Below are 16343 nucleotides of genomic sequence, written 5' to 3' on the forward strand. Positions count from 1 at the left end.
TTAATAAACTCCCTTTCCTGGAATGCGGAATGGTGCCATTGTTAAAACAAAATTTAAAGACTGGATATAAAATTTTCCCCCATAAAGTACTATGTGATTTTAGCACTGAAATCGGAATTTCATCTGGGCCTAATGCAGCAGAAGAGCGCAGAGCTTTTATTGCAGCAACTATTTCCAGTTCAGAGGGAGCATCGTATGGGAACAAGTCCTCCTGCAGCATACCGGAATCAAACTTCTCACCATTACTGCTATATAGATTCTGAATAAAGTCAACCCATGTCTGTTCATTAATAGATATCGGAGAGGGTCTGGATCTTACCCAACATCCTTCTCCAATTAATGACCAGAAGGTTTTTGCCTGCCCGCTCCTAGTTGCCTTTCACTTACAATAGTTTGGTGTGACAGTATGAATCCACCTTGTCACAATACAGTCACGCCGAATTTAAGCTAGAAGAATTACTCAAGCACTAGCATGACACTGTGTGTTGTTTTGGTTTAGCACCATGTACTTATTCTGGCGATTATTCATGCTACTAACCCTGTACTCTTATTTCCCATCCAGGTATAGGACATAGCTACAGAGGTAACATAAAATATCCCACATTTCGGCACTAGGCACATGACATTAGCATGTTGTTTTACGTTTGTAGACCTTGCTCTTACCCACTATAGGTCCTGACGAATCGCGGGTACTCCACCCATGCGAGAAACATGTTGACCAATTTCGTTTCAAATCTAATCTAGGGCCACTATACCTAACCTGCTGGCACCTAGACGGTTAGATTCACGTTTTTAATCGCAGTAGGGGACCCCCTTAATAAAGTAATTTCCGGTACCCTCTACTTCATTTTAAATCACCACCTAGGCTACACATTGAACTACTCGCACACCGACACTTCACCAAAAGGCTGTTGGATTTAAAAGATCTCCTCCAAAGAGCCCCTCTTTGAGGTGAGCCCGTCAGGGATTGCACCGCCTCCCCGACGAGTAGCAACGCCGATGATGAAGCATGACACCTGCATGGGTGTGTGAGGCAAATACTTCCAACAAAATGGATACCCAAAGGTGTTACATCTTCACCTCTGGTCACGCCAGATACACACACTCCCCTATCTAAGGAACAGTTCAGCAACCCATTTTGTTGATCCATTTTACATTCTAAACATTTCCTTGAGCTGGTATGAGCAGGAATACAAAGAGAACAAAGCATCGGGTCATAATTAACATTCAGATAGAAAGGAGGAGGAGCAGGAGAAAGTAATGACCACTATTATAAAAAGAATTATCATTTTTCTAGTCCTAAGCAAAAGCAAATCCTAAAATCATCTAGTAAACATTTTTAGGGCTCCTGTGCATTTCAGTGACTATTATATACTCAGGTGAGACAGGGGCGATCCTTATCAATGCTCTCAGGTGAAATGGGAATACCCTTTATCAGAGTACAGACAGACCACTACTTTATAACGATGCCTGCAGAACAGTAAGAACAGTCACACAAATTCACTTCTGGTGGACCATGTTGGATGCTAGGGGCGGAGCCACTAGAGGCTATTCCTTTTCCATGGCAATTCAGTCAAATGGGAACATGTTCAACACCCACTTTATACAATTGCACTGGAATCACTTGTGCAACTATGCCAAAGTCTGTTCTAAGCCTCTTTGGTAGGCTTCTATCGTCCATCAAATCTGCTTCTGTTGTCTTCTTCCGCTTTGGGCCTCTCGATTCAGGCTTTCCATGAAAATAGTGCTTCTCAGTACCTTTTGGAGTGCCCTCCTGGCAAACACTCACAGCTCACTCGAAAGTCTCAATGTCTCAATGCAGTGCACCAGTGTCTCTCCTTTGCGGCAGGCACTATAGATATTGTGCTCTTCGTTGGTCGTGGGCACAGATCATCTTGTGCAGACCCGGGTACTGCTTAAACAGAAAAAGCAATAACATTTCATGTTCAGCTACATTCTCAGGCTCCAACACTCATTATTCAGTATCAGAGGACGCTCGGGCTGCTCTTTCATTTTATTTTTCCTTTCATCATGGGTACAACAATGTAGCACCTTTTCCCAATCTTAGATTCTCCGGTGCACTGCCCTTCCGTTGGAGCAAAGAAAAGGGGGGGTGGGGGGGTGGCCAAAACTCAGGCCAAGGGGCTCAAGGGACCATGCGCTGTCAGAGGTTACCAGCACATGACAGGTAGAAAACTGAAGCCTCAAACCAGCCCTGCCATCAACAACAGGGATCCTTCTCAAACAGGGAACCAGCTCCTCCTTCTTGTCTAATGTCCAACGCCGTCTGATGGAGCAAGCATGATGCTTTGGAGATGCCATTGATGGCGTGCTGGCGATCGCTGTCCAGCCTTGCTACTTTCTGGGTGCTCGGACTGTAGGTCCAAGATGTCTGCCCATCTGTAGCTGTCACTGATGGGAGTTAGGACTCATCTTAATCATCGTTCTGCAGGTTATTATGACTCTTCCTTTTATTCTGGAAGATCTTGCAGAACCTGGTGATATAAGAACCTGACACAGCTGTTAGTTTCCTTCAATATAGTACAAAAACAATTCATTGTATTTAACAATGGGACTTCGAGCAGATGGCCTGCAATCTTCAAAGGAGTGGCCAGAAGCCATGGGACAACTCTGATCTAGAATGCACTGTCACTCTCAAAGGTAAAGGCAGAACTGCTAGTCTCTTCAATTGGGTACTCTTCATTATCCTCAGTAACTTCAATGTGAGAGCATTATCCTCTGCCATTTAAGGGTAGAGAGCTACATGGGAAGTCTATCTGCTGAAAACTCTTTAAAAAAAAGGAAATGTTCTACATTTTTGCTCATAAATTTGACATTACTTGTTCAAGACTGCAGACACTTCTAAAATGATTCTTCTTAATAAAAGCACCTACATACCTACAGTGTACGATTAGGACCATGCTCTCATGTTATAGGAGCAGCAGGAAAATCTAACACTGCTAATTTCACAGGGGCTCTTATCTATAAAACAACATTTTCTTCTAAACATTTTTGCTAAGGATCACATGGGCATCTTCCCTATGTTCTACTTTTCATGATCAAAACTATGCAACATCAGATCTAATAAGGACTGTCAGTTTATTTACACGGACTAGCTAATAAGGAACTAGCAATGCCCTTGCTAACCTATGTAGCATGGAATATCATACAATAATGGTGTTATAACCTAAGAATTTTAGAGCAAAAACCACCCACATCTAGCTCCTCTTAAAGGTCAAATAAGGGAACAACAATCTAGACTACTTATCCTGTCATAATTTCATCAAACAGGATAGGCAGTAATAAAACCTATATTTTTTAATTAATTTTATTAATGCTAACAATGCTCAAAACAGTATTATTAAATAGCCAATTAAATGTCTCATTGCTATTTCACAGACAATTTAGACAGGCTATAAAAGAATTGAGAAAAGGAGAGAGCAACATAATATTACCTAGCCTTAATTTGTAGAGGAGATAGCCTCCTTCCCCCATTTTGACAGAAGGTAACCTGAAACAGGTTTCTCTTCTGGCAACACTATCTACCCCTATGTGTAGCAACTGGCCAGTAACAAAGTTATAGGAGGTACTTAGCACTTTTGAGAGGGCCACAAAAACATGAGTCAAACTAAATTTCATTGCCTCAGCTTTTAAGCATTAGTGCTGTATAAATATGGCAAAGCTCACATATGCAATTGTATTGTGGTATATTCATATGAGTGCATATAAACTTGCTTTGCCAACAAAAAATAAGCACAACTCCTCCATGTGCTACAATCTTGACTTTCAAAAAAATTTCCGATGTCAGAATATCAAAGCAGAACTTTACTGTGGGAGCCCTACCAGGCTTCTAAATATAGAGTTGACATTTAACTCTTCCCGGCTATCGTATTCTGTATTCAAGGGTGTCCATGCGGCTGTCACAATTCACCTAGAGACAGAAAGCTGGAAAGCACGTATCCCCCTGTTTGTAGTTAAAAGAATAACTTCTGCTTGTTTTTATATTTATTTGCAATTGTAAGCAGTGTGCAATATACTTGTCTAATAATATAGAAGTCAGCTATTTGTATTATACCTAAATGTATGCATTTACTGAAGAATAATGCACTTTAAAGCTACTGTAAATGGAAAAAAAATGCTGTTTAAATAGTGAAATTTACCCAATTTCGACTTTGATATTTGGGGCACTTAAAAATGAATATCCTATAATATTTTTGCATAATATTCATTATCCGAATGTTCATTACATAGCCCATGAATTAGAAATTGAAAATAATCATTTATACCGTTATAAAAATGAGTTTTTTACGCCTGCGCAGAGTGAAATGCCATATGCAAATGTCCTTATTATGCGGTACAACACAACTTAAATTAAATTTTAATGCTAGGAGGTCACAGTATGAGTATTACGCTTTATAAATATTAAAAAACGAATTTTAAAAGCACTTATTTTTTTAGTAATATTTCATAATTAATCATTTTTTCTTTTAATAAAACCAATCATTTTTGATAATTCCACATATAAAAGCGAGCTGCATCTCTTGCCTATCATATTTAGATGCATTCATTCACAAGCCTAAGCACAGAAGCCTAACTTGAAACATGACAAATTTTTGCGCCACTTTTTTAAAAGGACAATTATTTTAACATCAGAACCATGAATATGCTTATAATAAAGGTTTTCAAGAATGGAAATTCCTAGCTTAAACGTTTTCCTCATATCTAAAATAATGAACCTGATTTTTGTAACTTTTTTAAAACAACATTCTGAAATGCAGGGTTTTACCCGTGTTTAACATACAACATTCCTGTCTCTCTGTGGCCTACAAAAACGACAGCTGTTTGCTTAGGGAGCAGTAAAACACACAGCTGTTGGAAAGTCTTCTTAGTGTTGAAACGTAAGCACAGTGGCAGTATATTTAAAACTGAGACATTTCTAATTCTAAAATGTGTGTGCATTTCAGCAACATCTAATTCACTCAGATACATTGTATTAGATATTACCAGGCAAACACATCATCTAAGGAAAATGCTTTATAATTGTTTATTTATTACAAAACACACAATTTTGTTTTTGAGGCCTTTTTTATTCCTATTGAGTGTGAATTCTAATTTTATCTTTTAGGCATTTAGAAGTTTGTACATGTGCATAATTGCTTACTCTATAAATTAAATAGTAACATATACCTATTTTAGCATATCATATGGTTCATTTCTGGATATTTATTTCATTTTTATTTAATATTAATTAATTTACATTTTGCATAACAGACTGATAACAACAAGAAAAACCACAAACACACACATTGAGCTTATTCCAGACATATAAAGAAAGGGTCAAACACTCAGGACACATAATACAGTGCGCTTAATAGCCATTATTTCTTAAATGGCGCAATCGCTATTTACTTACAGAAGTTGCACTAATGGGAAAACCACAAACCAAATAGACATTTAAACACACATGTAACCCACAGATCAACACTTAAGACAGAAACAAAGGACAGCCCACAGACTTTACTTAACCCAAACCATTTGTAAATACTACTTGTAAGTCATATTTGCAAGAAGCGCTTCTCAATAGTATTCCAAAAGACTGCAAAAACAGCCCAACAGACTGTTTTATTTCCAAGAAGCCAAAATACACTCAATTCACTAGCTTTGTCTGGCAGAACACCAAAAAATCGCTCTGCATATCTCCATTCATAAAATTGCGCTGACAAAAGGATCCTTGTTTGTATTATGTCCATATTTTAATTCCTTCAGGAGACAGAATCACCAAGGAAGAAATATGTTTTTACACCTAAACCTATTTAGGTATTCCCTCAAGGGAGCCGGCTAATTTAATTCACATCTCACTATGGTAACTCCAAAAAGCAACACATTCTTCGATGTGTGCTTGAAGCAGGCATGCCAAAAATAGTGCAAAATATGCAGTATTATAATCAAAGTAGCTCTGAAAGTACTCTTCGTACGTTAAGCCATTCAAATATTCTTAGAAGTAGAGAAAAATCTCCTCTTTACCTGCCTATATGTTTTGCAACACATATTTACATATTCATAGGACAAGTTCAGTATTTGGCCAATTCCATATACAAATTCCACAGTAAGCTTTTCGAAACTACCTTACAAATCCAAGGCTTTAAACTTACAATACGTGCCGTTAAATGGCTCTTACTAATCAAATGGAGTCCAGGTTCCTACTGCCAAGTTCTGAATGACCTAACGGTCATTTTTTTTTTAATACTCACGCCAAAAAGGTTCTCAGTCAAGGGTGACATCTTGTGGAGGATCAAAATCAGGAAGATAAGAAATACATTGGGCTGCAGAGACAGAGGATCCCCAGAATCTCTGTGCACAGAGTACCTCCTTAGTAGAATCCTGTCCTGTCCTCCTCAGTAGATTTCTGTCTCCTGACAAGATCACTCCCTCAGATAGCCACTTCTCGGATGAGGTCCACGTTGGAGCGCCAACTGAAGAAATCAAGAAACCTTCCTAGGGGTCCCACTGATACTTGGTCCTTTTTAAACCAACAAAGAAGAAATTGGCATAGAAGCTGATATAAGTACATTTATATTAAACTCAAATGAGTGAGACTACATCACACAGAAGCCTTAGCAACTGAATGAGGCAGTCTGAGGAGTACAGAAAGCTGGGGCTTTATATATGCTTAGGGTTACATACTAAGCATAAATGCAAGGGGCAGTCCTGGCTCATGTAAGCATGCAAAATGACTAAGATGGGCATACAAGATCTACTTGCTCAACAAAGTGGGAGGAGAGTTACTTCTCCATACAGCAGCAAAAATAGCCTGACAGTTACACTAGAGAAGCAGGTGCATTCTACTAGCTAGGCCCTTCTGGGCACGTGCGAAAGTGGAAGATGCTGAATATAGTTTGTCTCTAGGCAGATTTCAAGAGCAGTTAACACTGAGGGAGGACAGAGCACATGGCGAGCACATGGCAAACAAAATGGCTGCCAGAAATATAAAATGGCTTTCACAAAGCGGATAAGATAACTTCTAAATACAGGATGGCTTCAGCTAAATGCTAACCCATTGCTGTCAATTTACGACACTCATGCAATTGTATGAGAATATTCAGTAGATTACCTGAAAGGTTCATGTTAACTAAGACCTCCCACAATTTTGCCCTGGGGTCGAGCTCAAAAGCAGCTCATAAATCAATGAAGACAACAAAAAGTGTTCCATCAACAATATTCACCATCTTCCATTTGGCCATAAGGAGCCTAAACATCTGGTTGATGGTACCAGTTTGGTATCTAAATCTGACTTGTAGAAGGAGATAACATTATTGTTCTCTATCCAAGACATTAGTTGCCCCAAGGTTTGCTTGCAATTTTTTTAACAGGTTGTCTAGTAGGCTAAGAGGGCAACAGTTGAATGGAAGGTTTTGGCACTCTCTTCTGTGGATAGGGATGATTTCCATGCCTATACACGTAAATGGAATTGGTGCACCTGCAGCTATTGCACTCAAAACAATGTTTATATATGGCACCCAGACTGGTAAATTGGTGTAAAACATATCAGAATTATTTTTTTTCTAGCCCTGAGGGCCATCCCCTACCTTTGGGAACAGATTGCAACAGCGGTATACTCAATGGAAAAACTAACTAGGGGGAATCTTGATATGGGGAACATCTCTGTGTCCATCAAGGGAGGAAGGCCAATTCTTGGACAACCCGGCAGAATTGAAATATAGTGATTTAAAATGTTCTTCCCAGTCCCTAGGCTGAAGAGAGGACTCGGATTGTTTGCCCCGGTCTTTAGCACCTTGGCTCACTATCTGCCCAAAACATTTTGAATCCTTCTTAAGTGAGGCCTCAACTTCATTGCACCCACATTGCCTTGGCCAATTTAATGGACCCTATTGCCTAACTTTACGGTGGTTACTAAATTACCCATAGCCTTTCTGCAGGTGGCGGAAAACGACTCCTAGGATTTTTGGTTCCCTAACAGCCTGTTTTAAATCTTTCATAAAATGGTCTTTAAGATTAAAAAAAACATGAGGTTGTATTCCTTAAGAATAGAACCTTGGCAACCACAGTTTTCAAGCATCTTTTCCATGTGGATAGCCACTTGCTAGAGATCTCTTTCTCAGAGGAGCAGATGATTTGGACTTGATGTTCCTTCTGCTGTTGGCCACTACTCAGGTGTTCCCACTAGGCATTGGGCCCTCCATTGATATATAAGACAAGAGATTAAATGCTATTAATATCAGATGATCGTGGTTGCTTTTAGGTCAATGGCTGACCACCATATCCACTATGGTTCCCCAAATGCCCAAGTCTAACAGAATGTAATCTATGGAGCTGGTGTAATTGCCTCTGCGGAATGTTGGAACAGGTGTTAGATCAGAAATACAAGAACCATTGCAGGAGCGCAACTCATGAGTGAGAGAAAGGTCCACCATTTGCTAAGCAGCCCTAGACAGACTACCCCTAAGAGGAGACCATTCTGATAGATAGACAAGGAAGCCAAGGGAGGACAGTTCGGATCCCTTCCTTCTTCAAGAGGAGATATTGACACTGCTGGTACCATGATAGCAGACTGATGTCCCACCAAGCTTTCATATGTGAGAGCGGAGTCACTTAAAGTTGTTCCAGGGAGATTATGAGTGGTCTGGGGGTAGTATGCACACAGTCTCTGTTCAATGACCTCTAGTGTTTCCTCAGGCTCAGGCCCCTTACTCTTTGAATGTGTGTGCTCCTGCAGTTGCTTTCTGTCTTCCAGGCTGCAGTACTGGGCTTTTATACCAGTCCTGAAGCAGAGGTATGGCGAGGACACTTTTCTGGTGGTTTGTAGGGGGGATACAAGAGTACCGGTGTCACCGTGGCTTGCGTGTTACCTAGGGTGATCTAGGGGCGAGCGGTGGGCTGGCAAGCCTCCACTGTGCGAGTAGGCTGCTCTGACCTAGTGTCAGCCGCCTCCGCTCGCTTTATTTTCAATCTCAAAGCAAATGGCAAATAAAGACAATGTACTAAGTACCAGGTCTTGAGCAAGGTGACTTTAAAAAATCTATACTCTCTTCCTCTCATTCCTGTTTGTCTTGATCATGTTAAAACAACAACTATTTGCTTCAATCTAGACCTAAGAGGAACTCCAACCTGATCAGGATAAGAGAAGGAGATCAGTGGACAAGAACCTTCAAGACGCTTCAAGAGTTTGTACAAATATTTGGTTATGCCATTAAGCTTGTGCAATGCCCTGGCAGCCATTCCGTTCTTTATAAATGAGGTATTCTGATAATACTTGCATTTTGTTCTCATTTATATTGATGATATTATATTTTATTCAAATTTTGAGAATGAACATGTATCCATATGAAATTGCTGTTACAGTAGAGAAAAACATGTGTATGTAAAACTAAGGAACTGTGACTTCAATTACACTCAGTTGACTTCATAGGATTTAGACTAACCTTTCAAATTGAAATGGATTCAAACTTCAATCAGCTAAGCATGTCCATCCAATCTTCCATCTATGTAGGTCAAAAAGGCCCATGCCATGGTTACAATGAACATTCCTACATCATCAGCATCTGTCAAGGTTGAAAAATGTTTTGAGATTCAAACAGTTTTGGATTCTCTTTTGTGAAAGGGGCAAGTATAGTATCTTGTGGATGGGTGTTGATTTGGTTTGGAGTGTACTTTTAAATTAGCAGCCCATTTATACCATTTGGAACCTAAGTATCATTGTAATTATACTCACAAACCTTTGGGTGGGGATCACTTTAAAGGGGGCTGCTGGCAGAAATCTGTTGCAAAGGGGTTTGCACCCCTTACCTTATTGAGTTCCCCCAAGGCCTTTCTTCGCTCCCTTAGATAGGTCTGCCAAACCTGGTCTGACTTCTGACGGCACACGGACAAGTGGGTCTCTGTGGTAGTAGCTGTGAGATCTAGGGGCAAAAGTTCATGGTGTTGAAGAGGAGCCAGGAGGTGCCCTAGTCTCATAAACACCTTTTGGAGAGTCAGAATTTGGGTTGGAATATGCCATGAGTTGTGGTATCAGAGTGAATGTGGAAGGGGATTGTGGCCTTGTGTTCTTGCATGATGTTGTGGTATTTTGTGCCCATCTTGATTGCTTAGGATCTTGGTACTCTTGTGAGATCTTGCAGCCATTATGGGTGGGACCCTTGCTAAAAATGTACCCCTTTAGCACAACACTTTTTAAAAGGAAAACTCAAGTATTTGTTGTTACAAATGTTCCCTAAGGAATTCTAGAGCCTGATCAGGTTACAGGACGCCCAGTTTGTTTGAGGCTCATCATGCTACTACATATTTTAAACCTTTCAAGAGCCTGAGAGAAAGGCAAAGTTTTATTTAAAGTGTTAGAGCTTTGGTTTAGACTTCCATTTAAAAAACTCTTTAGAGCATTTCATGCCAAAACGAATACATGCAGCAGCACTCGGTGCATGACTAAGAACAGACTTAGGCCCAGATTTAGAAAGATGTCACGGAACGCAGCGCAGCACCCGAAGTTGCTGCACTGCATTGCGTGACTGGAAGAGGGCAGGAAAGCGTCATATGTAGAGAGATATTGCACCATCCTGCTCTCTCCCTAGTCGTAGTACAGACTCATGCAAGGTTGCGCATGTGTGTGTGGGAGGCCTAACATTGGGAACCCTTCCCGTACAAGAGACTATCAGCCTGATTCATCATTGGGCCATTTTGCGAGTCTGAAATAGCGATTCATAAGGAATCGCTATTCCAGACTCGCAAAACGGTATTCATGTAGGAATCCCAAAAAAATATGCGATTCCTACACATTCCTTATTTGCGATTAGCAAATTGCTAATCGCAAATAAGGAAAAACTCCCCATTCATTCCTATGGGCCAAAAGGCCCATAGGAATGAATGGGGAGTAATCCTTATTTGCGATTAGCAATTTGCTAATCGCAAATAAGATTGCGATTTGAAGGGTGCCAGGGGTGTCCAAAGGACACCCTGTAGCACCCCTTAAATGCACATTTGAACAGGTGTTGCGCACAGACATGTCCAAATGACATGTGTGTGTGTGTAACATGCAAAAGAAAAAAATGCACTAAAGTGCTTTTTACTCTTTTTTCGCAATTTACCTCCAAGTCAGACTTGGTGGTAAATTGTGACCAAATATTGCGATTTCGCAATTTCTAAATGGTTGATGAATTGCATTTAAGGAATCTCTATTAGAGATTCCTTAAATCCAATTCCTCGCAAATATGCGATTTCGGTAATAGCGATTTTTGCATTTGGGATGATGAATCCCAAATGTAAAAATTGCACTCGCAAAGGGCCAGATTCTGAGAATCTGGCCCTTTTGTGAGCGCATATCAGCTTGATGAATCAGGCTGCCTGTAGCACCCCTTAAATGCACATTTGAACAGGTGTTGCGCACACACATGTCCAAAGGACATGTGTGTGTGTAACATGCAAAAGAAAAAAATGCACTAAAGTGCTTTTTACTCTTTTTTCGCAATTTACCTCCAAGTCAGACTTGGTGGTAAATTGCGACCAAATATTGCGATTTCGCAATTTCTAAATGGTTGATGAATTGCATTTAAGGAATCTCTATTAGAGATTCCTTAAATCCAATTCCTCGCAAATATGCGATTTCGGTAATAGCGATTTTTGCATTTGGGATGATGAATCCCAAATGCAAAAATTGCACTCGCAAAGGGCCAGATTCTGAGAATCCGGCCCTTTGCGAGCGCATATCAGCTTGATGAATCAGGCTGCCTGTAGCACCCCTTAAATGCACATTTGAACAGGTGTTGCGCACACACATGTCCAAAGGACATGTGTGTGTGTAACATGCAAAAGAAAAAAATGCACTAAAGTGCTTTATACTCTTTTTTCGCAATTTACCTCCAAGTCAGACTTGGTGGTAAATTGCGACCAAATATTGCGATTTCGCAATTTCTAAATGGTTGATGAATTGCATTTAAGGAATCTCTATTAGAGATTCCTTAAATCCAATTCCTCGCAAGTATGCGATTTCTGTAATAGCGATTTTTGCATTTGGGATGATGAATCCCAAATGCAAAAATTGCACTCGCAAAGGGCCAGATTCTGATAATCTGGCCCTTTGCAAGCGCATATCAGCTTGATGAATCAGGCTGTATGTCTAGATAAACTTTAAAACGTTTCACAGTTTGGATGTGTGCTGTACAGTACAGCACACATGCAAAGCGGGAAAGGGTAGGAGAAAAAAAACATTTCTCCTTTTAATTCCTGCTTCTAAGTGGAGTTATTTTTTTATGCAAAACCCTGTCCTTTGTTAGTACATGGGGTTTTGCATCAGAAACCATGGGTGGTTGCATTACACCCTCTATGAACTATCAATGGAATGCCCACTTGATGTAGAGCAACGCAAATCAGTGTTTTGTGCTGCTTTGCATTACTTTCAGGCAACCAAAAGTAAATAAAAAAAAAAAAAGTTTGCTCTTGTTTGTGACAAAAACACAGCGTAAAATGTTTGTGAATGGGCCTAGGTTGTCAAAACAAAATTCCTGAGAATACAAAGTGAATAGAATCCAAGTAAGCACCATCAGTCCCATCTAATAAGAGAATTAAGAACGAGTGAAGCACATTTTAGATTCATTAGAATACTGTGTGTAATAATTTGTATATTCCGTTCTCCCAATTTGGCATTGAATTAAAATTAACTATTACACATTCCTTCCAACAACTGCTGTGTAAAGGTATCAGCTGTATTTCAGCGCAGTACACCAATCGTGTAAGATTTATACAAATTGCATTTCTGAGTCATTCGCATATGTATAAAAACCATATAATTACCGAGAGGGGGGTCTCCCACTCTACAGGATGTATTCTATGCCGACCCTTCCCTAACCCACTTCCCCATATTTGAGAGAGTGCCCCATCTCAGACGGTCTCGCAGCTGCTGCCTCTCACCTGCCTGCATTGCTGTTAAGACCATCTCACATGCGCCTGCAATGCCAGCGTTAGAACATGCTCACAGTGTAACTGAAGATAGGGATACACGATCTCTTATGTGTTTTCTTTCCTACACTTTTCAGCTGCTTTACATACATCTTTGTACTTGATCTGCCTCCGTACGAATACCTGTTATGATATATCTGCATATCCTGCTCTGCTGCTGTGCAAGTGCCTTAAAGATACCTTCACGTGTAATGTGCATTTTCAGACTGTACATTGTGGATTGTACTTTTCATCATCCATGGCGGATAGACTAGACTTCATTCATTGGGCCAAGACACAAAGCACTGAAGTTTTCAATCACATGAAGGATGAGCATTGTTTATACCTTGTAACCTGACTGGGGGCCGTGAATTACACACAAGAAAAGGTAAACAATTATTTTCTCCAGGGCTATCTAATATGATACTGTAGGTTAATATCGATGTTCTAATCAGAGGTGCAGGTATACCACTTACCTGAAGAGTTCAAGGTAGGGGATATGTAGAACATTACCCATCCGGTCTGTATTCGGGGCTGGTCCACATGGACAGAAGAGAAAGACCAGCTGTGCTGGCATGGGTGCGGGTAACCCAGGCGGAGAACATTTAAAACTCTGAGTGAGATTTCAAGAACTATGCCACCGCTCTGTAAAGCTACATTATCTTCTTCAGAACAATACTACAAGTGAGGTAGGACTCTGATTGCTACTGCTTGCATACTGCACCAGAAGTGCAAATGCTCCTGAAGTTTAAAAGCATGTAGGGGATTATTTGTGGGACACCTGCATCATTTTTGTACATGTAAAGTGGCACATGTGTGACACAGGGCTCTCATAAATATTTATTACGCTACCCTGCATGGCTTTGAGTGGCCTCATAAATAATGAGTAAGGCAACGCTGCACAAAACTTTGGTCTGCCTTACTCTACGCCCCTTCCTGCACAAAAACAATCCTGCCGGCAATGGAGGCACCCATTGCACCAAGAGCAAGGGTGTCAACATTCACTCTAGGCTGTCGAAACGGCACCAGCACAGGCAGAAAGGGCAGGAATGCACCGTCTTGCTTAAATACAGTGCATTCCTGCATTTTCACTTTGGCATAGGATAGCACAGCAAGTTGCCTTGCTCCGATGCCCTACGCCATAAATGAGGCCCATATTTTATTTGCAGAGATGCACACACCTGTTTATGGGTACAGATGAACTTGAAGTCCCAGTATTTAATTCTGCAATAAACATATTAAAAACTACCAACTATACCAGGTAAAACACATAATTGCTTGGCATCACTTTTTTATTTATTTCTGCTTTTAGTATGAAGTGTTTTTGTGCTGTGCAATCAATAAGATGTGGATCCCTAATATCGATGGTACGCTGTACTTAAGATTGAAGTTATAATATTCTGGGTACATAATATTGATGTTTTGAATATCATGGTAACTATAGCCTTTTTTGTATTAACAATGTCAACATTTTACATGTCTTTTACTTTAATATCATGGTTTGTAATATTGTCTTAGGATTTCTGTTAACAATGGTTAATTTATATAATTATAGATGTTTATTACATACTTTTTTAATTTTGTGTTTAATTCAGTTTTTTAAAATGTATTTTAGTTTAATATATTTGTTTTTTATTATTATAATTACATTTGTAGTTGTATGTTTTTGTATTGGGTTTATTAGCGTATTTGGGTGGGTAGTGTTATACAGTCATGTTTTACTTTACATTTATTTTATTTATTTTAAACATTGTATATTGTTTATATTTTTAATAGATTAAAATGTATACATTTTACATCTTTATTTTGAGGAAGTGTGAGTTTTACCTTTTTTGTTTCAGATGTTTGTTTATATCTTTTTTCTGTTAAAATGTGTATGAGGTTTTTCTGTTAAAAAATAGTACAACCTTTTTATTAATGCTAAAATAACTTTAAGTAATTGTTAAAAAAAGTAACGTTATATTTTGAGATTGAAATTACTGTGCTAATCTAAATTATGCATAAAAAATTATTATATTTAATAAATTATTCATATTCATGCTATTTTCTATACATTATATTTAATATAACTTCTTTGCTTTTTCACTTGAATAAGTCATATGTTCTGATATTCGTTATTGATTTTCATTTTATATTCATTTTAATACATTTTCCCATTGCATTTCATTCATTTTAAATGTGTGAATAATACATTTGATCCCCCCCCCAGAGAAAAATACTTTCTGTAATGTTATTTCATTTGGACTTGCTTTAGTAAATCTAATCCCCTCAGAGTACCACACGTTCCACAGTGTTGTTTAGTTTGGAGTGTGAATAGAAAATATGACCTCTCCAGAATCGAGCTCCCAATGTTGCATAGTTGGAAAGGAAATAGTAAACCTGACCCTGCCAGATTCCAATACTTATCCCAATTTTGTTTCATTTGGAGTGGTAGTAATAAATCTGCACCCCTGCGCCATGACCATACTTTTCCCAGTGTTGTTTAGTTTGAAGTGGGAATAGTAAATCTGATTTCCCCAAATCTATGTCAACATTGAAATTATTGCAAAAACTGTTTTACATTTTTGTGATTTATATAAATGTATTTTGATGTTTTACATTTTTGTAAATACATTTATTTGTGAAGAGATTTATTTTCATTTTTTATTCAAATAAAGACATTCACAAAATTATTTTCTTTTTTTTAATTGAGCTATGTTGTGTATTTTTAATGTATAAAGTTATATTATGTTTGGTAATTTATCATTTAAAATACATATTTGCAAAGAATAATTACAAAGATTGATTCATTTCAATTCATAAAATATATTTTATTTCAATTAAATACATTTAATATTTTTTAATTGTGTTATTGATGTTTTTTTTAAATAAAATTTTTATTTATAGTATGCAAAGTGAAAAATAGAAAAGGGGAGGGGAACAGAGCAAGGGGATCAAAAAGGAAAAGGAGAGAAGAACAGGCGACACTCCGCCACATAACCCCACACAGGGGGTGCCAAAAACATAATCGCAAAGGGAGGGGCAATAGGGCATCAAAGCCTGCATCAAAGAGGGCGGTAGCCAGGTAGAGCAGCAGAAGTGCGGACAAGAAGGCTCGTCCACCACAGTGTCCAAAGTGTGCCTGGAAATTCCAACAGTTGATGCAATGTCCCCAGCTCGGGAAGAGCAACCCAAGCCCCATCTAAGTCATAGTGTCCATTCTCGGGAGCACAGCAAGTCGCAACAAGAGAAAAAAAACAACTTCCCCAACTACCCCCCCCTACCCTCCTTCCCTCCCCACCACCCACCTCCCACCCAGTGGTGGCGACCAACATGCACACAATCCACAACAGTCACATCTGTAATCAAATTTGGAAGAGATGAAGTGCCCGCAGCGCTGACGGGCAAACTGTCGAAGGCAG

The sequence above is a fragment of the Lissotriton vulgaris genome, chromosome 3_1 (genome assembly GCF_964263255.1).
Source record: "Lissotriton vulgaris chromosome 3_1, aLisVul1.2, whole genome shotgun sequence".
In the NCBI taxonomy this organism is placed as follows: Eukaryota; Metazoa; Chordata; class Amphibia; order Caudata; family Salamandridae; genus Lissotriton; species Lissotriton vulgaris.